We start from the raw sequence: 20489 nt of genomic DNA, 5'->3' as shown, positions 1-20489 counted from the left end.
GTCAGAGCTCAAGAGGGGTCTGGCTAAGCCAAGCACTTCTTTCCTGGCTCTGGGACGCCCGCCTGGCACGCTCAAGATCCAGAGGATTGTCAGGACGGATCCCTCAGCCTTTTTATATTCCGTTTTCCCCGTCTGCAGAGCCGAGATGGAAAGATGAGTAATCGTTTCCACCACATCAGTTGTGTAACACAAACAAAACCCCCAGCCTAACAGCTTAACGGTTTCTGATATGCAAATGATTAAACCCCAACATGTTCTCGCCACGATTTTACCCAATTAAGCCTTGTCTTCATTAGGGAAGCTGTGCCAGTTCCAGACTAGGCTGCTGGATGCTGCCTTCAGTGTTGCACAACTGCAACCAATGATCCACAGAGGACCAAGCTGCCATCACAGAGCGACCCTTCTCCCACCTCCCTCCCAGACAGCACATCCCAGCACTTCCCTGAAAGACGGACTGATGTTATGGCATTAAGGAATTCACCGGTAAATTCCACACTTATTTTTCATAGGCCGCAGGTCCCCTCGCCCAGGGGTGACCCTCCTGCACCCCACCACTCCATACTCCATCCACGGCTGAAGTCCAGTTCTTAATATACTTCTAACTGCAGGAATTATTGCTATATTACACCCTGACTTCTCTCTTCTCCCATGCATGAACGGGTGGCTTGGAGCTTTGCAACCTTTCAAAGAAAACCCCTTGAAAAATAAGACCGGGGAAGCGCACGTTTAATAGGGAAATGAAAACGGCATTGCTCGCTGCCCCGAAAAACTAGGCCAGGCTTCTCTCGGCCAAATCTCCAGGTACCTCTGAGGCAGTAACAGTTGGCACAATTCTTAAAATACGCACAGGCTGATTAAAGGCTGGCTTACGGCACTTGCTACACTTAAAGCATTAGCGGTGAATTTTAAAACCAAACAGACATGATGATTTTTGAAAGAAACCTTCTCCAAACGCAGGGCTGCTCACTGAACCCCCTCCCTGCCTTGCTCTCCCACCTCAAAACAGACCGAGAGGTCACCTAGAGAAAACCAGAGGTACCAAAACTTGGTACCTACAGAGGTACCAACACCTTGGATGTTGGTCCAAATTCAAACCAGTGGCTGTCTTAGTGTCGAAGCACGGTTGCAAACCCCAGCTTTCTGGAGCTGGTGCCCATCAGCCGCCATACTGCCCTCCCCAGGGAGGCGCCGGCCGGGCTGGGAGATGTGGTGTGGAGGGCAGAGGGGAAAGGGGAGGGCTGATGGACTTCCATGGTGGTAGACACAAATACATATCCCACCCTGACAGGACACCTTCCCTGGGGGGCATTTTTTTTCTCCCTGTGCGCTACATCCCAGGCCCTCTCCTTCATCTGCTCCCATCACGTTGAAAAAGCTTCGTTAGCGGAGAGGATCCAAGCTCTGCCCGCACTCCTCGCCTCAGTTAGTGACCATAAAAAGCAGGACTGAGTAACCAGCAAGTACCGTCCCCTCCTCTCCCTCACACCCAGGGAAATGAGGGCTGCTTTCCTTCAGCTGCCCTCCCCGCCGCCCCATCGAGCCTCAGAGCACCCCCCCGCCGCCGTAATGAACTTAATAGGGGAAGTGTTTTCATCCTCCTATTACGGACGAGGTAAAGCAAGACTGATAGCTTGGATTTATTTATGTTACTTTGGTTTAAATTAGGGCTGGCTGTGGCTTCGCAAGACTGCAGATCCGGCTTTGTTGCGTCCATTATCCGACTGAGACCACCAGGTCCCAGCAGAGCAAAGCTGGTCAGACCCCAGCTGCTGGCGGAGGGTGTCCCCGGCAGCCCATCGCCCCTGCCATCGCTGCTGGCTGTGATTTCTGTACCGGGCCGAGGGCTGTGGTGCTGCAGTGCCCCTGGGAGTGGGGTGGGCTCGACTCCGATCGCCATCGGGTCACCCCAAACCACCCTCCCCAGTCCCACTCACCCCAACTCCCAGACACGCCTTTCAACCTGCGTACTGCTGGCATTAACGCCTCTGGATTTAAATATTCAGGCCACTTTGCAACAAACATAGATGCTTTTGTGCTTGTGCTCTTGCACGTGGACTTCAATAAACAGGTTTTGGCTACCCATCCCATGGCGGGCTGTAATACGTAGGGCGGTTTATCCTCTTCAACAGAGCTGTCAGGCCAACAGGTTAATGTATAAATATGCTGAACCTGTATGGACTCTCTCAAGCTGGATTCAGAAATGACTATGGGCAAATATAGTCAGAGGTCACCAGAGGAAGTGACTGGTAACGCTCAGATTTATATACCACCTCTCAGTGACGGAAACAGCGGCTTTGAAGTATCTCATATAGAGCTAAGTAAGTAAACACCTTCAAATAAAGCTCAGCAATCCTCCAAACCCATGCAGAGTAGTTATGGCTCTCTTTAGCCTGTCCTTCGTGTATCTTCAAAGCGGTCTGTGAAATCGGTCACAACTTTGCCACTCGATTTCTTTCCTTTGCAACACTTCATGGCAACTTTCAAATAACTGGGAAGCAGCCCAGCAGCATCGACCAGAACATCCTCCACTGTACAAAGGTAAACTGCACAGCTTGGATTTAATTGGTATTTATATGCTTGCATTTTCCAGATTAAATGTGTGGTCTAAGCAAAAACGTCAGCCAGTCTCCACTGCCTTCATCCAAACTCAGCCATGAGCTCTCACATGTCCCACTGAAACAACCGGGACCCCACTTGGGCCCTGAAATCCATTTTATTTACAGCACTTTGCCCTATAAGGAGCCCTGTAACGCTCTCTTCAAAGATCAACAGTGCTCAGAAATTTTATTCTTGATGGAAGCTGTATTTAAAATGTTTTTCTACTGTCCTCAGTGGGGTTTCACATTTTGCATGCGTGACAAAGCAGACATTGTCTTCAAGAAGCTGTAAACCCTGACTGCACAAAACTACCCGAAACCTAGAGCATCCACGGAGGAAATCTGACCCCTAGAATCAAGATGCTCAAATCTCCTCTGCTGCTAAAATGAAGGTAGAATTTGGTCCTGGAACCTTAAGGTCACTCCTCCGTTTGCAGCAGAGCCTAACTAGAAATTTGTCAAGTTTCTAGTCCACACCTCAAATAGCCTTGTCGAGTCATATAATCGGCAAGAAACAGCCAAGGCAGGGTTTTATTGTCAGGGAATGTAAACAAATAGCAGGCAGTGCTGCTCATCTATCTCAGGTTGGTGCATATAATTTTAATTAAAGCATTTATGTAAATACAGATGCAAATTAGGTTCAGTATAGCATCTGGCAAATTACTATCAGAGCCTTGAGGCTACTGGCAAATTATCAGCATGAGCTTGCATGATGTGAAGGTACCAAATACAGTCTTGGTCCAGACGCTATATATTTTATTTGGCTTAAATTGGCAGTAAACCACCATATTGGTACATACATAAGAAGTTAAACAGTCTTCCATTTGAAAAAGAGCTCTTAGGAAGTAAACCAACATCATCAAAATCCATCCTTTAGACAGCCTATGTCTAGCAAGAAAAAAAACCCCTCTTGCATTTCTGCAACACCTATCAAAGGAACTCAAAGCGCCTCTGAAATGTTAATTAATCCATACTCTCCCCAAGGGAGATCTATTTTAAAGATGGTTATATGGAGTCTGCATTCATCGCTCATTTGCCAAAGGCTCACAGGAGGGAAAGCCACAGAGATCGAATCTGGACCCAGGAGCCTTGATTCTCTGCTCCTCCACGTTCTCATCACAAGACCTCCCTCCTCAAAAATCACAAGAACTCGCTCACACCAAAGAGGTGCGAACCTCTTTGGCCTAGATATCACTGCCTCAAAGTGGTGTTAACTTCAAAACCTTGTTAAAACTGCAAAGGCGATTACATGACAAGAAAAATAAGGGAAAACAAATCACAAGGGGAGAAAAAAAGCCCAGCCAACTTTTGAAAACTGAAGGAATCTTTAGATCATGCCGAACAGATCTTATCTTTGGAAAATGAAAAGGTATGACCAAGATAATGTTCACAGCAATATCAGCATCAACTTCTGCTGATTATTCCTTCCCTCAAGGTACACTTCCATCTTTAGGGCCTTGCAAGTGGAGATCAATTCCCCTTCTTTCAGAACCCTCCATTAAGATCAATGCTTGGAAAGAGGCAATAGCTCCTAAGGCTTAAGAGTACACTTAACTAGATCAACATCAGTGATGCTTAAGCACATGCTTAACATTTTCCCTGCAATACCCTTGCAAATTTCCCAGGGTATGAACTTCCCATCGTCTCTGAATGAAGTGAAATCACATTTCCAATTTATTCAGAATGGGTGCAGAAGTTGACTAGAAACAATCGTTATTGCTGGTGACAAAGAACAGGAGAAAGAAATGCAGTAAGGTTTGGAGTCACATGGATGCATTCACAGTGTGACAAAATGTGACACATACGTGACATATCATTACTATGACAACATTGTTTGGAAGATGTGTGTAACCAGCATTTTGTAAGCATATGGTCATACACTGGCCCCTTCCTGTGCTCAAAATTAAAAACAAAACAGAGGGACAGGAGCTAAAGGCATCCAGCCACAGACTGGCCTGTTTGCATTCCTTTGCCCTGATACCAGTTATAATGACTGCACATTCATTTAAATGCTTTGCTTATTCACTTGTTTATTTTATTTGTGTTTAGCATTTTGCTTCTAAAAAAAACCCCCAATAAACAGGTAAAATAGCAAGTGTTGCTTTTGAACACTGGGATGCTGGCGTAAATTCCTACAATAACAGTGAGTTCCCGGCTGCAGGGAGAGTGCGGAAGAGGGGGAACGAGGAATGGAGATATAATTAAGGAGATTACACTGAGGTCCCGTCTCCTGTGATGTATTGGGACAGGCTAAACATGAGAGCTTCGTGCCCTGGGAAGCCGGGCATCCCTGCTCTCCATGGCTATGAAGAGAGCTCTCTCTATATATATATAAACACACACACACACAGACACACGTATAAGAGCTATATATACATAGGAGACTTGCTAGAGAGCAGTAACATTTCAGTCTCAGCTCCCCCATAATGTGTTTGTATCTTGACCAGACCCTGGTCTAGCAAAATCATTTTTCTGGGTCCCCTTTTCAGGAAGAAAAAATGCCAAGTTTCACTGGAAGGGGGAAGGAAGACTTCTACAAAAGATGAGACACTTCCTGTTCTTATTTTGGGAGAAAACCAAGCCAAAATCACAACCTTGCCACATATTTGTTTCAAGTCAGAACCCACATTCTTCATGGAGGCCAAGTTGGAGATCTCGATGCTTTCTTGCTGATAATCACATCCCAATAGACTTTTATCTGATCAGAGACTTAATTGGGCAATTCCAATAGACTGAATGATTGCATTAGTTTTGCCAAAGGCAGTAAGTAACTTTAAACGTACGAGCAAACAGAGAAGTAAGAGACCTGCAGGTCTGACGTGGCCTTTGCCATCTGTGGCACTCAGCTGGTACATCCTTAGGGACCCGTTCGGAAATCGGTGTGTCCTATACTGTACTGAGAAGCTGAGCTATTCAGGTAGCAACTCATAAACCAGGGACATGAGTGCACCAGATGAAAAGTACAGGCAAGAGGGTATGGTCCCAGCCAGGCTGTGGGAGAGGAGGTTTTAATCCTCCACCTGAACTTGTGTAAACCATTTTTATTCCTCAGTGCTTCTACACCTAATTCTTGTAACAAAACTTTTCTGTAGCGCAAATACTGGGATGGAAAACATGCAAGCAGGTAACAGGTGCTTGTATTTTAAGAGACATGGGATTAAATAAGCACCAATAAACCGCTCTCTTCTCTGCTTCTCCAATGAAGCTGGGGATGACGACCATGAGGTGTTTTTCTTGAGCGAAGAAATGCGTAACTCTAAAAGGCTGGGGAGGAAGAGAGGAACAGTATTTTACCAAAGGACCTGTAGTAGCGGTGTAACAACATAAGCTCTTGAAGAGAGACAAGGAACAAAACTCATTGTAGAAAGACAGAGTAGGTGGTAAAAACCCAACGAAGTTATCTGCCTTTTGAGACTCGGGGGGTGAAGCTGTGGTAGGAAGAGGGAAGGGGGTTGCGCTGCCCAAGAGGTAAAGTTGGGCCTTGTTTCCTCTGTCTGCCTAATTTTTCACTTTTTATTTTTGGATCTTGCAACATTATCCAGCATTAGATGGCACATAACTAGAATAACAGCCGCCGTGCCCTGCTCTGGAGCGTGGAGGGAACACCAGAACCACCCCACAAAGAAGGATGATGAGAGAGGACCTGCAACATTAAAACACGCCTTTCACCTCTGTTTTTCTGAGGAGGATCTAAAAACACCCCTTTAAAAATTTCCAGGAACTAAGATCCCAGAAGCACTCCAGCAGCAGATGAACACCCATGTAACCTTGTCAAAACACTACATCGGGCTATTGCAGAAAAGCCCTGGTCTACAAGAACCCAACACAAGTCCCTCGCAGGCCGGCAAAAGGGCGGCTTCCCCAGCGTAGGCACGCCATGCCTCAGGGCTGTGCCAGCGCGGCCGCGTCACTCAGGAATCACACCTCTCCACAACTGTTGGCCAGGACAGCTTTGCTAGCAGAAGTCTGTAGTGTAGGCACAGCTTAACCCCAAGCCACCTTCAGAAGGCATCAAGATGCCAGCTGAGTTCCCAGCATAAATTACAACCTGTGTTGTAATACAAAATTCAGCCTTTTGTGTCCTTCCACACAGAGCTGTTCAGGCCATTGGAGGTGGGGACCATTAGATGCCGTCAAGTAAGAGTCAAGGTGACGATGCCATGAAATAAATGGTTTTATAAAAAGCCTGACAGGACAGTTTTTATTGATATGCAAACTCTAGCTGAGCACTGTTCTGGGCCCCATCACATCACATTAGTGCAGAAGGACCCAACTACATGAGCATAGCAGTCGCAAGGTGACTTTGTACTCCTTAAGCCAAGGCAAGCACAAGACATAAACAGCATCAGTGGCAAAAATAAGAAATCAACACATCTCAAAGGACGATTACACTCTTTTGAAAAGGCCAAGTTTAGCAGGTCTTGTAGGACAGCTTCATCCCAGACTCAACCAGGAGCCATTTTATTTGGCTGGCTGACCTGTTCCCCCATTTCTACCCATGAACTGTAAGGCTGGTTTTGCCCTTTCTTCCTCTTAATTTTAGGCTTAGATAACTTTTTCCTGAGTCAGAATTTACCATGAACCAAAGCGGCTGCTGGTTGGAGTACCCAGCAATCTAAATGCATGTGAAAATTTAAGCTAACACTTACAAATCCAAAGACACAAGGCAAACACATGTATAGCTAATGAATAGCTGGGTTCTACCAAAAATGCTGGAGACCCACAAGTTCCAACGAACTACTGGTACCCCGTTGATCACTTAGATGCCACGACACCTCTTTAAAGGCTAAACTTTAAAGTCTAGCCTTTAGAAACCACTATTCGTAAGTGTGAGCAATCATTTTTATCTTGACAAGACAGGCAGAAAAGGAAAATCAGTAATGAGTTGCAGCATCCTCTGAAGCACAGTCCAGTCCTCAGTCCGAAACTGCTGAAATCAGGGATCTGCCCAAGAGTGCAGACAGACACGTTTTTTCCTTGGGAATGTAACCCGCAGCTGAGCAGCACGCAGAAGACACATCTGGAATTTCTCTGCTGCCAGCAGCTCTTTTAGTTCACGTTATGACACCAAGAGCTGAATGTTGATATTTCTACAGAAAACCCCTCCCTCTTCCAGTTATTTCATAGGATACAATAAGTTTGTACTTACTGAAAGTGTTACTTATCGCTGTATTTTCTCACATCATTGATTCTTGATCATTGATGCCTTTGACAGAGATAAGACACAGTCCCCAACATTTTGAATTACACTGGTCTTCCCTGTGCTCAGGAACAGAGATTTTGCAACATCCCTCACCTGTGATTCAACCTGTGATTCAACCTTCCTCAGAGAGGAGGAACAGGGTCTGTTTTGGGCAGACTCGTCCTAACTAGCAAGGAGGAAGCAAGGAAAGGGCCCTCAAAACTTAGGTGGAGCTTCCTGTCCTTGCTGGGATGAGGGGGCAGATCTTCCACGAGGAAGAGTGCAGCTCTACAGATGGAGACATAAAGGCACCATTGGTAACTAAAAAAATAATGACAATCTGCTCTGCAGCCTCCATTGCCACTGTCTCTGGAAGAGCTGCACCAGCCAAAGGACAGGGACTCGATTCCTGCATCTACCCATTTTCTAGCTTTTGGAGGAATTGCTTCAATAAAGAGTGACAAGAGTCACTCAAGATCTGGATGGTATTCTTGTAGCAGCAGAGTCACAGAAGTCTTCCCCAGAGACACTTCTGCTAGTTTTGAGGGCAAAGCCAGATGGCATTCAGCACACTGCTGGGATATTCCTAAAGATCAGTGTGACAATGGAGGCCCACCAGGGTCTGCTGTGGTGATACAGGGCACATGACCATGTTCTACCACTAAGTTGTGGCTACCACCAGGGTACCAGAGCTGGCTTTTCACCTTGTCTTAGCAGTATGAAATTAAGCTGTTAAGACAGACCCTTAAACACTACTGTGGTGAAGGACAGGGCTTTGAAACTCTACCCTGAATCCAACACAACTTTGCTCCATCAACTAAAAGGAATGGCTCCAGGAGAGAAACCAAGCATGCCTTGTAATTTGATATAATGTGGGATAAAATATTCACACTCTGTAAGAAATAATAATGAGAAAGCTGTACCAGGGAATGCTTCTGATATGGATCTATTTTTCTGCCTGGCTCCACTCCGGCGCTACCCGCAAGCCCAGAAGCTCAAACAGTATTAAAGGCTGGTCATTCCTGACACACCCAGCATCTTCCAAACGCACAGGAGCCTTTTTACTCTAAAGGCCAGCTGCATATGGAAAAGATGTTAAACTTTGTACAGACCAGTTCCCACTCCTGGAGTCATACCTGTTCTCTTTAAAGCATATTTCCTTACTTCACCAAAAAAAGCCTCCCACGTGTATTTACACTGGTGTTTGCTCTGCAGATGGCTGTGGGAAAGAAATATAGATTTTAATCTGCCTGGCGCACCACCAGCCGAGCTGCAATTGGGATTTAGTGGACAGACTCTTTATTGCCGGTAGATGTAAGCGACGGGAAGAACACAATTTTATCTCCAAAATCTGGATGGAGGGGAAAAATAGCTTCCCGGCTGCTTCTCGGTACTGGAGGGAGCTACAACAACTGGCACCTTCGCAGGGAAAGCACTACCCCATGCTCCTCTCTGCGATCACGTAGGGTATCTGTTTAGAATGGGACGGGAATGACTTGTAGCAATGGCTTCAGAGGAGGCTTGGTGAGCGTCCCCCTCTTTCACACTAACTAGATTTAATCAAAAGTAACACAGTTTTGGGCAAAACCATTTCCATCCTCTACTGGCTTCCCATTACTCAGCTCCAGGCACATTGTTCAACTTTGGTGCCTCAGTTTCCCCATCTGTTAAACAAGGATAATAAAACCTCCCCTGCAGGTGTCATTTACAACTTGGTGCTCGCAGGACACTGTGCAAAGGAAAGCACTACAGCAACTACAGATCCTAAGCAAAGCAGCCAAAACTCTGCTAAGAAGGCAGAAGACCAGACACTAGACTAGGTTAGTCTGGTTATGAATCTTCTGTGTTACAGCAGGTTGTCTGGAGTAATGGCTCACCAAGGGACCATCTGAGCCGCCGATGCACCAGCGAACCACCAGCCCATTCGACCCCTACAGCCAGACGTGCAGCACAAGCTCAGAAAGCCAAAAAAAAAAAAAAAAGAGAGAAGCTGCCAGCTTCTTCATATTCATGAGCTCTTTAATAATGCTCAACAAAACTTGGAGGCATGTTCTCTGCTGTTGCTCTTGCCCTTTTGCACAGCGAGCAAGTCATAAATATTTCAGGGGAAGAGTCCAGAAAATTTGCAAGATTGGTCCTAGCCTTTTACAGCATTAATGAGCAGGCCATTAATAGTTAATGAAGCAGCTGCTGGTGATCTCAGAGGTAAAGACGAGAACAGCAGTGTTTGCCCATTCACTACAATGCCATAATGCAAAGGAACGGCTTGATCCTTTTATCAAATCTTCCCCATCACGGCACGACCCAGGAACTGATCACAGAACCTCCAGTAGAACCACACCTGACCCCCCTGCCCCACTGCTGTCACCCAGCAGGGACAGAGACCACAGCAAAGGGTCTGAACCGACCATCCTGATGCTCTGGGAACGTCCGTGGGAGGGAAAGGGCCTCAGTGCTGCACCTCACTTCAACACAAGTGCAATGATCTAAACACTTACCCAGGTAGGACCACACAATGCATGTGTGCAGGTGCATGTGTGCACCCTGTAGTTGGACTTATGTAAAAATGCCAATAAAAAGAGTGGGGGTTTGGGCCTTTTAAAGGTCTCAGCTGCTTGTTCAAAGCGGTACCCTGAAAGCCAAATTCACAATACAATTAGGCAGCCAACTTCAAAGAACAGCTCTTGTGATTTCAGCCTCAAATGCAGTGAGGACTCTAGTGAAAAGATATTTTTGCTGTACATACTCTTTCATACCTCTGAACTGGCATCCCCTTGTCTGTACATTTGCAGCCAGGAAAGCACATCGCCTTTTGGTAACTCCACTTGCATGGGGCTTTACCGAGGAAAGGCGTTCGACATGGTCTCCCACAGCATCCTCATAGGTAAGCTGAGGAAGCGTGGGTTAGATGAATGGACAGTGGGGTGGACTGAAAACTGGTTGAAAGACAGAGCTTAGTGGGTCATGATTAGGGGCACAGAGTCTAGTTGGAGGTCAGTATTAAGTGGTGTTCCCCAGGGGTCAGTACTGGGTCCAGTCCTCTTCAATATATTCATCAGTGACCTGGATGAAGGGATGGAGTGCACCCTCAGCAAGTCTGCTGATGATGCAAAATTGGGAGGGGTGGCTGACACATCAGAAGGCTGTGCTGCCATACAGAGAGACCTGGACAGGCTGGAGAGTTGGGCAGAGAGCAACCTTATGAAATTCAACAAGGGCAAGTGTAGGGTGCTGCACCTGGGGAGGAATAACCCCCTGCACCAGTACAGGTTGAGGGCTGACCTGCTGGAGGGCAGCTCAGCTGAAAGAGACCTGGGAGTCCTGGAGGACAACAGGATGACCATGAGCCAGCAATGTGCCCTTGTGGCCAAGAAGGCCAATGGCATCCTGGGGTGCATCAAGAAGAATGTGGCCAGCAGGTGGAGGGAGGTCATCCTCCCCCTCTACTCTGCCCTGGTGAGGCCACACCTGGAGTACTGTGTCCAGTTCTGGGCTCCTCAGTTTAAGGACAGGGAACTGCTGGAGAGGGTGCAGCAGAGAGCTACCAAGATGATTAGGGGACTGAAACATCTCGCTTATGAAGAAAGGCTGAGGGATTTGGGTCTTTTCAGTCTGGAAAAAAGATGGCTGAGGGGGGACCTTATAATGCTTATAAATACTTAAAGGGTGGGTGTCAGGAGGATGGGGCCAGGCTCTTTCCAGTGGTGCCCAGTGACAGCACAAGAGGTAATGGGCACAAACTTGAGCATAGGAAGTTCCACCTAAACATGAGGAGGAACTTCTTTCCTTTGAGGGTGGCAGAGCACTGGAACAGGCTGCCCAGAGAGGTGGTGGAGTCTCTGGAGACATTCAAAACCCACCTGGACACGTTCCTGTGCAACCTGCTGTAGGGGAACCTGCTCTGGCAGGGGGTTGGACTAGATGATCTCCAGAGGTCCCTTCCAACCCCTGTGATTCTGTGAAAGGCACCACAGGGCTGCTGAGAGATACTCCAGCCCTACAGCCCAGGTAGGGGCAAAATGAAAGGGGGATGGCAAGTAGAATTGGGTAAAAGTTTGGACATTCCTAAACTCCATTTCCTCCTTTTTATCCCTGCTGGTAGCACTGATTTTTAAGGGATTTGTGAGGTTGGTTTCCGGCTGCCTCCACGTTCATGTGTATGTGGGTCTATCAATCCCAGCACATCCCCTAACGTCTGTCACACTTGACAGAGGTGAAAATCTTGAAGACAGTAACTTCCTACCCGTCTCATGAAAACAGACACGCTGTGAAGGAGAGGCCCCATCACTGGTGCCATCGAGTGGAGAGGGGTTAGTCTGGCCCTTCTCCCAGTGCATGCAGGAATTCAATCTCGTGAGCGAACGCGCTGGAAAGCGGTTTGCATCGGTCCTGCTGGCCCCAGGAATAATTAGTCTCCTGGATTTCAGCTCACATCACATCTGGCTTGTCACGGATTAAGCTTTTTCTGCTCAATGACTGATAGGGGTCTGCACAAAAAGCAAGGACTGGTATCAGAGAGACTCTCTGAAGACCCCCAGGTGGACAGGGACAGCGCAGACCCATCTTCTTCAACAGCAAGCCCATAAACTGAGTGGGGTTTGGATGCAATCTGAATATCTCCCTTTTATGTAAATGTCCTTAGCACAGAGTGCAAAAGTCTGCACGTCATCTGTTTGGGCTGTAATGCTCAGAGCTGGCAGTCAAGAGCCTTGAATTCACTGGGAAGAAGAAAAGGCAAAGAAAAGCTTAATTTCAAAGTTGTAGTCTTAAATTCCACCCTCCAAACCAGAGCTGTCAAGTAGCGCAAGAGTCAAAGGCAACTCCAGCATTGGGCCCTTTGTTAAATAATTAACTACAATTCGCCTAATCTATCTGCATGTACTCACCGAAGAGACAAAAAATTTCTCTGTCAACACCCTACTCTCACCTAAACCGTGGGCTTCTGAACAAGCACCTCCTGGGATGATCGTCTTCTAGTTTTTAACACAACTGGCTTTGCTTGCCTTCACACAAGACTCTGCCTGCCTGCGTTCAGTGCAGATCAAAGGTGATCTTAATAGCTCCTCACTGTATTAAGACCTATAAAATAAGTTTATTATGTTAAATTTCAAGTAATTATTTTATTCTGTAATTTGATTAAAAACTATCAGTTGCCAAACATGCCTTGGAAAAAAAAATTACTACTTGGACTTAATAATAAAGAACACAATTAGCAACGAATGTACAATGTTTCCCTTTAAAAGCCATAGCATATAACATTCCTTCATGCTTTAAATGGGGAGCATCTTAAAGTCATTATAAACCTTGATTTAAAGACTTTACTACCTTGAACTACTTAAATCACATTAAGGATGAAACTTCACATATGAAGAACCCTGCCAAACCGAGACGTGCATTGGGCTGTTCCTCACCCCCACACCATCTATTTTACATAATTTAAGAATGGATATTTTAAAACCGCAGACAAGTAAAAAAAAAGTTTAATGATAAAAAAACCCACCCAACTTCAAATGTTTCTTAATCAGCTTCCTATTAGCTGCCTGCTTCATTTAAAAAAAAGAAGAAAAAAACAAGTAATAAGATTCTTGATACTTTTCCTTCTCCTCTAGCTACAGTGTAAAAGTTTCAGTACCAAGTGTGTGTTAAACTTGCTGTTTTGAACTTTTTGAGCACTTATTTTTTACTGATTTTAAAAGACCGCAAAGGGACAAGGGCCTCACACACTAGCCAAAAATTAATCAAGCTGCAACCCCAACCAAGCCAAGTGGCCACAGCAAAAGGTGAAGAGTGTTTCAAGACGAGTAGGTTGTAAAAGGCAAATCACAGTCTTTCTATGCTGCTATGCAGACCAGCAATCAGGAATTTGAGCGAAAGAAGGGTCTCCTGGCTGATCTATGCCAGAAGTCTGGCACGGGAACTCTTCTGAAGGATGCTACGGCAGCGCCTTAGATGCACAAACCAAACCCAACCTGACGGGAACCTCAGGACACATGGTCGCAGCCTCCACCCAGAGATTCAATAAAAAGGTCAGGATGAGAGTGAGAAGAAAGAAAGAAGAAAGGAAAAAAACCATTCCATCTACACAGGCGTGAACAAAATACAGGCAGATTAAAAAAATAAAATAACAAAAGCACGTCAGATAAAAACGCGAGCCAGTCTGAGCGGTCCTGTGGGAGCTGCACTAACCACAAGGCACCTCTGTCAGGGAGAGGCAAATACGAAAGGCTGCGTCAAGTCCAAGGCAGCTAACAGAAAAATGTGATCAAATTCCAACCTTGGCTGCAGAAATCAATACAGTGAGGAGGCTCGGGTAAGAATTCAGCTTTCCTGTGCAAATACACCATTTCCAAAATGCAGCAAACTGGACCTCACACCATCGCACACAAAACATCGAAAAAAAAAAGCTAAAATCTTGGCAGAGACTGGGCGGAAATCCCCATCCCCTCTTGCTGCCCGATACCTTCTGGAAGTAAAGCTGCCCGAAAACAGACGACAATCATTTGCCATACAGTACCACATACTGTTTACACCACCACCAATTTTGTGACGCAGCAGTGCTAACATTAAATACCCAAATATCATCCTTGCAAAGCACCTCGCATATTTTTCAGGGGGTGCTTCACATGTAATAGCACATTTCAAAGCGGGTCCCTCCCTCCATCAAGCCACCATAAAAACTTTTTCCCTGTGGATGGAAAGGAGCCTTCCCTGCCCGGCGAGCACCCTGCCGCGGCAGGCTCCCTGCTGGGATGCGGATGTGGACGGAGCCCTCCGAAGCGACGGCAGGGTGGGAACAGGCTTGGGGGGGAAGAAGGGAAGGAAGAGGGTAGAGGGTACCACAAAGCAATCAAAAATGCAAAACATGCTGTCAATAACATACTTCCTCCTAAACTGGGGACAGGGTGCAGACAGGGGTTTGTGGCTTTTTTTAAAAACACATATTTAAGTCCCCTAGAAAGGTGCAGAGAGGTGCAGAGGGCTCAGCAGGGCATTGGGGCCAGCCAACGAAGGGTGTGCGGGTTCCGGGTCGCCCACCCGCACCCCAGAAGTGCTGCCTGGAGCTTGCAGACTCCGAGGCTGAAAGCACCCGCTCTCCAGCACTTTGCGGGGAGAACACGACCATCCACCGCTCGCCAAGAGGCACGAGCGGAGCAAACAAAAAGGAGTTCCGATTTCAGGAGATTCACTTTAAATCCACCGACCTGGCTCTCTGATCTGCCGCTGGAGAAGAGACGGGGCTGGAGCTAAGATCATCCCTACGTACGAGCTCTTTTCGGCATAAGTAATATCTTGTGACACTCCTCTCCTGGCTCGGATACTCCCCGAGTGTTCACACGCTCTCCCGGATGATCGCACAGAGGGTAAACACGTAAAAATAAGGTAAAACATGAAAATAAGGTACTTCTAGATAAAGGCTAAGATCTGGGGTAACAGGACAAGCAAAGAGAATTTAAGGCATTTCAAGTATATTTAGGTTTGAAAGCGAAATACTTTAGAGTGCTAACATTTTTTTTCCTGTATCTGATTAACTGTGGATTTTGAAACTTGTGTTTGCCTTGAGCAATATTTCCCAAACCACCTCATCCCCTCGACATAACCGCAAGGCACGCAGACGAGATGCCAGCAGATACGCAGAGGGGCGTCCTGGAAAAACTGTTTTAGCAACAGCAAAATTACAAGGATGCTCTAACTTTAAAGGAAGAGAAGATGCCAGGTTAAAAGTGGTGAAGAAAACAGCACCCTCCAAACACATCGCTCTTCCTCGTCACTCCAACTGCTCTAAAACACACGTGGAGCCTATTCCTTTCTTATGCCAGAGGATCCCAGACAGACAGAGGGAAGTAAAAGCTTCCTAAGGCAGCAGTTTCCTCTGAATTTATTCATCACCATTTGTCCCTGGAAACCTCCTACCCACAGCAGTTGGGCAAAATCCTGCAGGTTCTCAGTGGCCACCAGTCCCTGCACCCAGCAGCCTGGCATGGCCGACTCTGCCGTGCAGCATCCCCAGGCACTTTCCTTGGTTCAAACCCCCCACATGAGGCTTTCTGAGCATCTTACCGCTGCTGACTTCCCAAAGAAAATTAAATCTAACCCTCAAAACGGCAGCACAGTGGAGCTGGCACCTTGCTGGCAAGATGCTTGTACCTGAGCACAGGCTGGGGAAACTTGTGCCTTAGGTTAAAGCCCAGGTAAAAGGGCTTCTGGCTCTCAGAGCCTGAAAAAAACCCTGGCTGCCCAGTCCCGAGGGACGAGGAGCAAATCCCAAAAATTTGCAACCACGAGGTCACAACTCCTCCCAGTACCGAGCACTACAGGACAGTAATGGAAAGTGTCATCATAAAAGTGACAGGCTGCAAGAGATGCCATGGGGATGGCAAGGGTGACAAGGAAATAAATGAGTAATAAAGGACTCCGAAACAACCTTTGGCTGAGCAAAAGGAGGGTGCTGGTGCAGTGGTCCCACAGGTGGGAGCAGTGACAGCTGTGTGGACACCCAGCCAGGCCACCCAGCGCTCTCCCCAGGAGGGAGCCAAGCGTTCAAACAACGTCCTCGCCTTTCAGTCACGTGGAAAAAAATAGGTCCGACCCAACGCCGCTTTTCTCAGAAGACCGAGAAGGGGAATATTTTTGGAAAAATGCAGAAAAAACTCAGCTTCAGGGGGCACCATGATCCTCTGGGATAACCCCATCTCCCACAATTTTCATGGAATCTGTACCGAAGCCCGGAAGACGACAAGCACCAAAGCCTGTAACAGCAGTGTGCTCCCAGCATATCATTTAAATAAATCAGTTTCTGGAGAGACAAAAGACAAGGAAAAACTCCCTGTGGTGCCTGACAGTTTGTGCTTAAGAGGATGCTGAAAAAAAAAAAACCCACAACAAAACATATTTGCTTTAGAGGTGGGAGGCGGGAAGAGGGGCGGGGAAGGCATCTCCTCAAAAACACTTCAGGCCAGAAACATCAGGACTTTTCTTTTATTTTGTGCGAGAGTGAATCAGCAGCCCAGCAGCAAAGCTCGGAGATGCCGGCGCTGTCTGCTTCGTACCGGCTTCCCCCGGCAGGAGAGGACGGAAAACCTCCCCGCATCGCTTCCCCAGGGCCTCCGTCCTGGCACTCTTGGAAATCCAACAAAACTTCCTACCTCCAACTGTTTACTCTTGGATTTGCTTCTTGCAAATAAGATTTTAAAAAAGAACAAGTATTTTCCCACTTCTGCTATCTGAGTGAAGTGTAACATGAAGTAACTGAAACTAATAAGCATGAAATTAGGTTGAGGGAGATAAAAAAAAAAATGTCCAAAGCTTGGAGAGTGAGAAAAAGGAACAGGGAAGGGGCACAGAGTTCTTGAGAAATACTGAGATTTTATTAAACCCCTCTGAGACTGCCTTTAGCAGCAGCTCAGAACCTGCTTTTTAGGGTGCTATTTAAAATAACCCACAAACAACTAGATTCTGTTAAAAAGAAAGGAAACGCATTTCTCCCTAGACAGCTTTGCTCACAGGACTTCTTCCTTCACTCACCAGACTGGACAAGAGGTTAAATAACCCTGAACTTGAGGCTTGCTTAGTTACGGTCACTGACTCAAAACAAGCGAGAAAATCTCTTTCCATTTGGTTATTATTTTTTTTTTTTGGTTTTAAGCTCCAGCAAGTGAAATACGAAGTTTTAACACTTACTAGAGAATCGCGGGAACAACAGAAAATTAACAACAAAAGAAAAGCCAAAATTGACAGGTAATTTGAGGTTGCAAGTTTAAAAATATATTTAGTATTTAAGAGGGGAAATAAGGTCAGGACAGGAAGAATGGGAAAAAAAGAGAGAAGGAAAACTAAGATTTCAGGCCTGTGATGGAGCACGGAAACCAGCGCGAGAAGTTCCCATTCCGCCCCTCTCACTGCTCACACAAAGTTCATCGTCCCCTGCATTGGTGCCAGCTGGGACCACGCTGTAAATCACATTGCCAAACTGCTGCAAGTAAAAAATAATACTTATAGATATCTATATCTATATCTATATATATCTCACTTAAGAAAGGAGGGAGTGAAGCAAGGGTTGCTTCTCACCAAGATTGTTTCTGTGCAAACCCACAGCTAAGAGGACCGTAACACAAGGGAAATAATTTTGTTTTTCAGCTTTGCCACATTTTTCCAGGACAGAAGATGAATTTCAGGCTGTGGAGGAGTCTCCCAAGTGAACTAAACTATGCCGTGGTCAGACAACACCGGTCTGGAGGAAACTCCCGTGACGTGCACAGAGTCCCTTGTGTTTGGGCCAGGATGCGCCCGCTCCTGTGGCCTGGAGCCTCCAACGCCTGCTCCTGCTGGGAGGACTGGGCTTAACTCGGGCTTAACTCAAGCAGCAAAAAGGTTTCCCAAAGAGGAGCGTTGCTGTGCAGACAGCAAGGGATGAACACGCACATGGCAGCAGACAGCTCTGCATGGGAACGTCTTATGTCAGGTCCGTACCACAAACGCTTTCCAGGTGGCTGTATCAGCCCAGGGCAGGACATGTCACCCATGTCGCTGTGCTGGCAAAACCCAGGAGCAGAAAGGCTGTTACACCAGCCAAGGGGTGATTTTTGCTGATGCCGCTTATCAAACTCATCGCGTGGGGTTAGAAGGATAAAGCCACGACCAGCAAATTCACCCGAGGAGCAAGTTCTTGGTGTGTTCGTGGGACGCTCACCCCACCACAGCGCTCACACACTCCTAGGCTCTGGGAGTGTAATGAGATATCAAGTAGCCTGAAATGTATGCGTACTTGCTTTTTGCCAAGGCCTGCAGTGACAGGACAAGGGGCAATGGTTTTAAACTGAAAGAGGGTAGGTTTAAATTGGACATAAGGAAGAAATTCTTTATGATGAGGGTGGTGAGGCACTGGAACAGGTTGCCCAGAGAAGCTGTGGGTGCCTCATCACTGGCAGTGTTCAAGGTCAGGCTGGATGGGGCTCTGAGCAACATAACCTAGGGCTAGACGTCCCTGCTCATGGCAGGAGGTTTGGACTAGATGATCTTTAAAGGTCCCTTTCAACCTGAACCATTCTATGGTTCTATGATCCTACGGATGCTGGGGCTGCCCTTCGAGCCAGAGCCCCAGGAGGTGCACAGCCCGTGGGCTTCCCCCCGGCTGCCAGATGAAGGGCCGCAAGAGAGAGAGGAGACCCGCATCACTTCAGAGCTTGTCAACGGTGTAGATGGCAACTGACGGGGGCTCAGGGGGCGTGTGGAAATCTGCCAGTTGCTCCCAAAATATCCGCAAAAGTCAATTTGAGAGATAAGCCAGTGGTGAGCAGGCTTGGCTTTGCTAGATCAGGTCCCCGCTGGAAAAGTCTGCCCAGGGGCCACAGCCTGGAGAAGATATAAACTGTAGATGTAGCCGGGGCGGCTCGCTGCCGGAGAGACATTGAATTCCTCTCACGCACCCTGCTTTCACCACCCAGCATGTACCCCGTGCACCGGGACGACTCGCAAAAGGTTGTCAAAACTCGCTGAAATCACGCCCCCCCCCCCAAAAACCGCTCCCAACGTGCGATTTCTAACCACGCAGGCGTTACAGATCACCTTCCTCCCCATTTGCTTCCCAACCCTTCCTCCCTCCTCCGTCAGCCCTCCAGATGGCCAACTCTCCCCTCTGCCAAGCGCCGACATAAGTCTTCCCACCACCAGCCCTGCTCGGGGCATCGCAAATTCACGGGGATGTGGCACCATAACCCACGTCCTCAGGACCAGAATAAAGCCCCACAGGAGGACCTTTTTTTAAGTCACCAATGCCAAATCCTCCTCTGCTTGCCTGTGCCGTTCTCCCTCCGCTCACTAACAAAACACAGACTTTTAAAGGTTTTTCAGTGCTAAATACAAAAAAATCATTTCACACGTCTCCCTGAAAAACCCTGTATCCCTCAATTTGACCGGATCTCCCAGTCGCACCAGCAGACTCACAATACTGGCCGTTCTATGTAAACTCGTTTTACAGAAAACTCAGTTTTTTCACTTTAGAAACAGGTTTTGGGTCTCAGGGTCCTGAGGAAAGCTTGCCAAGTGCATTGTCTTATATCCAAACCCGCAGCGTTTCTTGAAACAACCCCGTGTGCATCTTTTTTTTAAAACAAAACAATCAGTCCAACAAACCCTCCTGCCTCGCAAAGGCACGGCTGTTTGGGGGGGGGGGGGGCTGTGTTGGTGGTTTCTGAACTGCCTGCGGACGGCAAGCCTGGAAGTGAGCTCTCTTCCCTTCCTCTTCCCAAGGGCCCGATTCACTTCATCCCCATTTCGCTACACCTTCGCAAACCAAACTCTCAAATACCACCCTGTATGAAAAGTATTTGTAACATTCTGGAAATCAACAGTTTTTTGCAGATAAAACCCAAACTTATTGCTACCCTGGGACTGAACCGTATCATGGCACCCAGTAAACTTCAGACCTACCTATTTTTGAAGGGTTGAGAAAATAAACTAACACCACAAATGTTAGTTCCAGCTGAAGTGACATGTGTAAACACAACTTGACAGCAATTACTTTAAATGGCTTTAAGTTAAAGCCTTTAATAGATTATCATAATGCCTACTTCCGTTTATTACTTATTTTCAATATGAACAAATACCGTCATGCGGATGTTACCACCTTCAGTTTGCAGTAACTTTTAGGGAAAGAACACACTTGCTGAATTATCCGCACGCTTCAAACAAAGTCAAAACTACAACTCCACACC

At 46.9% G+C, this 20489-nt stretch overlaps 1 protein-coding gene across 2 annotated transcripts in view; it reads right to left on the bottom strand.

Annotated features, from left to right (window-relative positions):
* ZHX2 (zinc fingers and homeoboxes 2) overlaps positions 1-20489 on the bottom strand; it is a 76184-nt gene that overhangs the window by 52316 nt on the left and 3379 nt on the right. The gene's annotated exons all lie outside the window — the stretch shown is intronic.

Source organism: Chroicocephalus ridibundus, chromosome 2 (assembly GCF_963924245.1).
Source record: "Chroicocephalus ridibundus chromosome 2, bChrRid1.1, whole genome shotgun sequence".
Taxonomy (NCBI): Eukaryota; Metazoa; Chordata; class Aves; order Charadriiformes; family Laridae; genus Chroicocephalus; species Chroicocephalus ridibundus.
Note: the sequence above shows the minus strand (reverse complement) of the source record. Positions and strands in the feature narration are given on the sequence as shown.